General features: G+C 42.3%; 1 pseudogene; it reads right to left on the reverse strand.

The window, feature by feature from the left end:
- Positions 1-6,588: 6,588 nt before the first annotated feature.
- LOC128639211 (spindlin-Z-like) lies at positions 6,589-7,425 on the reverse strand (annotated as a pseudogene).
- Between the last annotated feature and the right edge of the window lie 612 nt (positions 7,426-8,037).

The raw sequence follows: 8,037 nt of genomic DNA on the forward strand, positions 1-8,037 counted from the left end.
CCACTCAGTCTCTCTTACGTAGCAGTTCCTGGTCATCTGCCCACAGTCAGGTGTCTGTCAAAGACATGTTTGAGCTTAAGAAGCCAATTTCTCAATGTCACCCCCTTGCCCGGCGTCTGACAGCTGGCTTGTCTGAACTCTTAGCCCGCCAGCTTTTACCATACAAGCTGGTGGAGTCTGATGCTTTCAAAAAATTTGTATCTATTGGGACACCGCAGTGGAAGGTACCTGGCAGAAATTTCTTTTCACAAAAGGCAATCCCAAACCTGTACTCTGTTGTGAGAAAGGAAGTTATGGCATGTCTGGCACACAGCGTTGGGGCAAGGGTCCATATGACCACGGATAGCTGGTCTGCAAAGCATGGTCAGGGCAGGTATATCACCTACACTGCGCATTGGGTAAACCTGCTGACTTCTGACAAGCATGGAATGCATGGCTCTGCAGAAGAGTTGGTGACACCGCCACGACTTGCAGGCAGGCCTGCTGCTACCTCCTCTACTCCTCCTACTCCATCCTCTTCCATAACCTCTTCCTCGGCTGAGTCCTCTTCAACTTCTGCGTCTTGCTCCACATCTATGGCACCCCCCCAGCTCCCCAGGTACTATGCTACATCCCGGGTATGGCAGTGTCACGCCATATTGGGGTTGACTTGCCTGAAAGCGGAGAGTCACACCGCACCAGCACTCCTGACCGCCCTGAACGCACAGGTGGATCAGTGGCTGACTCCGCACCAACTGGAGATTGGCAAGGTTGTTTCTGACAATGGAAGTAATTTGGTGGCGGCATTGAAATTGGGCAAGTTGACACATGTGCTGTGCATGGCACATGTGTGTAATCTAATTGTACAAAGATTTGTCCATAAGTACCCAGGCTTACAGGACATCCTGAAGCAGGCCAGGAAGGTGTGTGGCCATTTCAGACATTCCTACACGGCCATGGCGCACTTGTCCAATATCCAGCGTCGAAACAACCTGCCAGTGAGGCTCTTGATTTGCGACAGCCCGACACGGTGTAATTCAACACTCCCAATGTTTGACCGCCTGCTCCAACAAGAAAAAGCTGTTAATGAGTATTTGTATGACCGGGGTGCTAGGCCAGCCTCTGGGGAGCTGGGGATATTTTTTCCAAATTACTGGACGCTCATGCGCAATGCCTGAAGGCTCATGCGTCCTTTTGAGGAGGTGACAAACCTTGTCAGTCGCACCGAAGGCACCATCAGCGACATCATACCATTTGTTTTCTTCCTAGAGCGTGCCCTGCGAAGAGTGCTGGATCAGGCAGTAGATGAGCGTGAAGAGGAAGCGGGAGAGTTGTGGTGTCCATCACCCCTGCAAACAGCCAAATCAGCATCGCTTGCTGGACCTGCGGCAACGCAGGAAGAGGATTGTGAGGAAGAGGATTCAGAGGAGGAATATGGCTTTGAGGAGGAGGAGGAGGAAGACCGAGCACAACAGTCATCCCAGGGTGCTAGTTGTTGTCACCTCTCTGGTACCCGTGGTGTTGTACGTGGCTGGGGGGAAGAAGATACCATCAGTGAGATCAGTGAGGAGGAGGAACGCGACATGATTAGCTCAGCATCCAACCTTGTTCAAATGGGTTCTTTCATGCTGTCGTGCCTGTTGAGGGACCCTCGTATAAAAAAGCTGAAGGAGAACAACCTGTACTGGGTTTCCATGCTACTCGACCCCCGGTATAAGCATAAAGTGCCTGAAATGTTACCAAATTCCCTCAAGTCGGAAAGGATGGAGCATTTTCATAATAAATTAAAAACTATGCTTTACACAGCGTATAAGGGTGATGTCACAGCACCACGGGAATGTAACAGGGGAAGAGATGAAATTAATCCTCCTCCACCTCCTCCCACGACCACGGCGGCAAGGACCGGATGCTTTCCTGACGTCTTGTTGATGGAGGACATGCGTACCTTTTTAACTCCCATGCACCATCAGAGCCTTTCGGGATCCAGCCTTAGAGAAAGACTCAACCAACAGGTAGCAGACTACCTAGCTTTAACTGCAGATCTCGATACTCTCAGGAGCGATGGACCCCTTGACTATTGGGTGTGCAGGCTGGACTTGTGGCCTGAGCTATCCCAATTTGCAATGGAACTTCTGGCCTGCCCCGCTTCAAGTGTCCTGTCCGAAAGGACTTTTAGTGCAGCAGGAGGTTTTGTCACTGAGAAGAGAAGTCGCCTAGGTCAAAAAAGCCTTGACTATCTCACTTTTATAAAAATGAATGAGGGCTGGATCCCAAAGGGACTGACATTGGGAGATACATTTGAATAAAAAAGGCCTGATGATGAGATGAGCTGGCCTGGGCTACAACTGGTACACAGGCTGGCCTTTTTTTTTTTTTTTTTATAAAGCCGGAGGACTTGCTTGACTTATCATCCAACAACTAGTGTTCAAGCCACAAGCTTTTAGGGCACTTTATAAATGTTTTACAAACATCAATTTTTCTGGCCGCTGCTACAGCAGTTGCTACAACAATACCCCAATTTTTCAGTCACTTGTACATTCCGAATTTTTCTGGCCTCTGCTGCAGCTCTGTGGGTACAAAACTCAAATAAAAAAATAAGGCACATAACACTAGTGATTAAACTGTTACGAATTGTACAACTTAGCACACCACTCATATCTGGTGGACCATTAAATTGAACGCAAAATGCCACAAATTTGAAAGAGTAGGCATCTTTATCCGTCTCTTGGTTGCTCTAAATTGCTCTAAATTATCTCTGTGTTCCATCTATGCCATACCTGTACTTTATTGTGCAAAAGGGTGGCATATGTGGTATTTCATGCTGTTGTGGCTGTTGCGGGTCATGGCCCATGGTATAAAAAGGCTGAAGGAGAACGACCTGTAATGGGTGCCCCAGCAAATTTTTTGAAAAATGTTCCTGGTTCCTCTCAATTATCTCTTGGTTTCTAAAATGGATGCCATACCTGTACTCGCTTGTGCAAAAGGATGGCATATGTGGTGGTGTTTCCTGCAGTTGTTTATGTTGAGGGTGCTGGACCCTCGTATAAAAAAGCTGAAGAACGACCTGGAGTGGGAGTCCAAGCATGGTTTTTGGGGCTATTTCACTTTTCCAAACAATTATCTGTGGGTTTCTAAAATCAATGCCGTACCAGTACTCTATTGTTCAAAAGTATGCCATATGTTCTCTTTCCTGCTGGTATTTTGTTTGAGGGTCCTGGACCCTCTTATAAAAATGCCTAAGGAGAAAGAGGTGTACTGGGTGTCCACTCATTTTTTTTTCTATTTCAAATTTTACCAAAATTATCTCTGGGTTTGTAAAATCAATGCCTTTCCTGTACTCTGTTGTTCAAAAGGATGCCATACGTCCTCTTTCCTGCTGGTGTTTTTTTTTAGGGTCCTGGACCCTCTTATAAAAAGGCCTAAGGAGAAAGAGGTGTACTGGGTGTCCACTCATTTTTTTTTTCTATTTAACATTTGACAAAAATGATCTCTAGGTTTGTAAAATCAATGCTGTACCTGTACTCTATTGTTCTAAAGGATGCCATACGTCCTCTTTCCTGCTGGTGTTTTTTTTGAGGGTCCTGGACCCTCTTATAAAAAGGCCTAAGGAGAAAGAGGTGTACTGGGTGTCCACTCATTTTTTTTTCTATTTAACATTTGACCAAAATGATCTCTGGGTTTGTAAAATCAATGCTGTACCTGTACTCTATTGTTCAAAAGGATGCCATATGTCCTCTTTCCTGCTGGTGTTTTTTTTGAGGGTCCAGGATCCTCTTATAAAAAGGCCTAAGGAGAAAGAAGTGCACTGGGTTTCCATCAAATCATTTTTTTGATTGAAATTTCCATTTGCAAAAAATTATCCCTGGGTTTCTAAAATCAATGCCTTTCCTGTACTCTATTGTTCAAAAGGATGCCATATGTCCTCTTTCCTGCTGGTGTTTTGTTTGAGGGTCCTGGACCCTCTTATAAAAAGGCCTAAGGAGAAAGAAGTGTACTGGGTGTCCATCGAATCATTTTTTGGATTCAAATTTCCATTTTCAACAAATTATCTCTGGGTTTCTAAAATCAATGCCTTTCCTGTAATCTATTTTTCAAAAGGATGCCATATGTCCTCTTTCCTGCTGGTGTTTTGTTTGAGGGTCCTGGACCCTCTTATAAAAAGGCCTAAGGAGAAAGAATTGTACTGGGTGTCCATCGAATCATTTTTTTTATTCAAATTCCCGGTTGCAACAAATTATCTCCGGGTTTCTAAAATCAATGCCTTTCCTATAATCTTTTTTTCAAAAGGATGCCATATGTCCTCTTTCCTTCTGCTGGTTTTGTTGAGTGTCCTGGAGCCTCTGCTAAAAAGGCCTAAGGATAAATAAGTGTACTGGGTGTCTATTCAATGTTTTTTTAGATATCCAAGTTGTAACAAATTATCTCTGTGTTTCTAAAATCAATGCCTTTCCTGTAATCTATTTTTTAAAAGGATGCCATATGTCCTCTTTCATGCTGTTTTTTCTGTTGAGTCTCCGGGACCCTCTTATAAAAAGGCCTAAGGATAAAGAAGTGTACTGGGTGTCCAATCAATGTTTTTTTCTATTTCCCGGGTCATATAAATGATCTCTGTGTTTCTAAAATCAATGCCTTTCCTGTAATCTAATTTACAAAAGTATGCCATATGTCCTCTCTCCTGCTGCTGGTTTTGTTGAGGGTCGTGGAGCCTCTGCTAAAAAGGCCTAAGGATAAAGAAGTGTACTGGGTGTCTAATCTATGTTTTTTTAGATTTCACGGTTGGAACAAATTATCCCCGGGTTTCTAAAATCAATGCCTTTACTGTAATCTATTATTCACAAGGATGCCATATGTACTCTTTCATGCTGTTGTTTCTCTTGAGGCTCAGGGGGCCTATTATTAAAAAGGCCTAAGGATAAAGAAGTGTACTGGGTGTCTAATCAATGTTTTTTTCTATTTCCCGGTTGCAACTAATGATCTCTGTGTTTCTAAAATCAATGCCTTTCCTGTAATCTAATTTACAAAAGTATGCCATATGTCCTCTTTCCTGCTGCTGGTTTTGGTGAGGGTCCTGGAGCCTCTGCTAAAAAGGCCTAAGGATAAAGAAGTGTACTGGGTGTCTATGTTTTTTTAGATTTCACGGTTGCAAAAAATTATCCACGGGTTTCTAAAATCAATGCCTTTCCTGTAATCTATTATTCACAAGGATGCCATATGTACTCTTTCATGCTGTTGTTTCTGTTGAGGCTCTGGGAGCCTCCTATTAAAAAGGCCTAAGGATAAATAAGTGTACTGGGTGTCTAATCAATGTTTTTTTAGATTTCACGGTGCAACTGATGATCTCTGTGTTTCTAAAATCAATGCCTTTCATGTAATCTAATTTTCAAAAGGATGCCATATGTGCTCTTTCGTGCTGCTGGTTTTGTGGATGGTCCTGGAGCGTCTGCTAAAAAGGCCTAAGGATAAAGAAGTGTACTGGGTGTCTAATCAATGTTTTTTTCCATTTCCCGGTTGCAACTAATGATCTCTGTGTTTCTAAAATCAATGCCTTTCCTGTAATCTAATTTTCAAAAGGATGACATATGTCCTCTTTCCTGCTGCTGGTTTTGTGGAGGGTCCTGGAGCCTCTGCTAAAAAAAGACCTAAGGATAAATAAGTGTACTGGGTGTCTAATCAATCTTTTTTTAGATTTCACGGTTGCAACAAATTATCCCAGGGTTTCTAAAATCAATGCCTTTCCTGTAATCTATTAGTCACAAGGATGCCATATGTCCTCTTTCATGCTGTTGTTTCTGTTGAGGCTCCGGGAGCCTCTTCTAAAAAGGCCTAAGGATAAAGAAGTGTACTGGGTGTATAATCCATGTTTTTTGAGATTTCACGGTTGCAATTAATGATCTCTGTGTTTCTAAAATCAATGCCTTTCCTGTAATCTAATTTTCAAAAGGATGCCATATGTCCTTTTTTTTTTTTGCTGAATAATCGTTTTTACTGGGATGGGATAAAAAAAAATGGAAATAAGTTGTCAATTGTTGTACTATAACAAGATTTCTGACAAAACAGGTACAAAACGTAACAAAATATTATGAATCAGAAAGTTGTAACAAGAGGGACCAAAGAAAAAAAAAACCTACATCACTGGGCAGCTGGATAACTGAACTGCAGCACCACACTCCCCACATTATAAGACATAAGTAACACTGGGAAAAATACTTTTAATTGAAATACATACTGATAACTATGTTAAAGTAGTTAGATATACCAAACTGGACTTGTATTGATGAGGAATGAGTGCTTAAGAAATACAACAATTACATTTTTATAACCTTTTTTTCCCCCACTTTGAAAATTTACAGAATTTGCCCAGTTTGTCTCTTGCATCCATGCTTCTTTTGTTTGAATTCACCACTACTAGATCAGTTTCGTTCTAAAGGATAAATTCCATTATGCAAAATGAGTTGTAATTCACAGAACGTGGTTTGTTTCCTTTTGATGAGGAATTTTTTTTTTGTTCTTAGCAACAAAACTGCGTTACTTCATTTAAGGGGTTGCGGGCTTGCCTGGAATCTGAAGCGTCACATAATTGGACAGAAGTGGACGGGTTTGTCTACATATTTTACATTTAATAAATCCACCTGTTTGGCAATAAGTCAAATATTACATCTACGATGTCTTCACCAAATCGTAGACATAAATATGGAAATCGTCATCAAATTTTATGAAATAAACAGAGGGTTTGGCTTCCACTTGGTGTATTACCATGCCAGTCCTTTTTGAGCCATCTTCTTTGGCATACTCCACTTGCTTTCCTACAAGGCTGTCCACAACTTCTCCTGGTTCTCTTTCTGCTGGAGGGGAATCATTAGAGTCTGGCATGATGCGGAGATCTCCTTCTTTGTAGTCATCTAATAGCTAATACATATATAAAACTGGGTCCTTCTCGTAGGTTATATAAAACCATGTGTTCATTATGGGAGCTCTTGCTAAGACCATTCCTCTCCACTCATCCTTAGAACCATCTTCTGTTTCAAACATGTGTTCAACAGCTTTACCAATCATTGTGTCTGCCAAGTGAGCATCACTAATTCGAGATGAAGCAACTCTATCTGGAAGAACTTCAAGAGCAGACACTCGCTCGTCCTTGTGGAGTTCTAGTCCATAGACACAATCAAATCCATCATATTTAATAAGATACAGGGATGGGTTGACTGGCACTTGATCCAATACAGTTCCTTTCCATTGTGTTATTGAGCCACTACCTTCTTTCCAACCATGCTGTATTCTGCAACCTACAATATTCCTCCGGGGCTGGGAAATTGGTTTGCTTGGACCAACATTATTTCGATGCTTCTTGTGAGAAGTCCTTTTTTTCATCAGACTGGCAGACACACCTGCATGTGCTGCACCACCTCTGGCTCTCTGACCTGCTGCCTTTCCGAATGGGGTCTTCATTCATCTGTGTATAAAAGGGCAGCAAAGCTGCCAAACTAGGGTAAAAATCCTATTCCTCCAATTACCCTTTTTTGTTCCAGTCTATACAAAGAAACTGTGTCCTTTTAGTCCACCATCCAAGCAAGATTTCTGTGTTTCAATCCACAGCAAGTGGTTCCAATGTCAGGCTACTCCAACCTGAAGAGTGCTGCATAGACGTAACATTCAGTTTACTACACAGTCCCTCCAGTCCTTGCAATTTGTTGCAGTACTCTGTCTCAATGATATATTATTTTTTTTTAGTGTCCTAACCTCCTCCCTTTTTTCTGCCTGCCTTATCCGTCATAGGTTTTGTCGGCAGCACTAACAGCAACTCCCGCCTCAAGCTCTCCTGCTGAACTTCCAGACCCGGCCCATACCCTCACATTCCAGTTCCTCATTTTCCTTCATCTTTGGAACCCCTCCCCCCCCACTACATTTCGATCCATATGTCCTCTTTCAATCTAATTTACAAAAGTATGCCATATGTCCTCTTTCCTGCTGCTGGTTTTGTTGAGGGTCCTGGAGCCTCTGCTAAAAAGGCCTAAGGATAAAGAAGTGTACTGGGTGTATAATCTATGTTTTTTTAGATTG

Source organism: Bombina bombina, chromosome 1, assembly GCF_027579735.1.
Source record: "Bombina bombina isolate aBomBom1 chromosome 1, aBomBom1.pri, whole genome shotgun sequence".
NCBI lineage: Eukaryota > Metazoa > Chordata > Amphibia > Anura > Bombinatoridae > Bombina > Bombina bombina.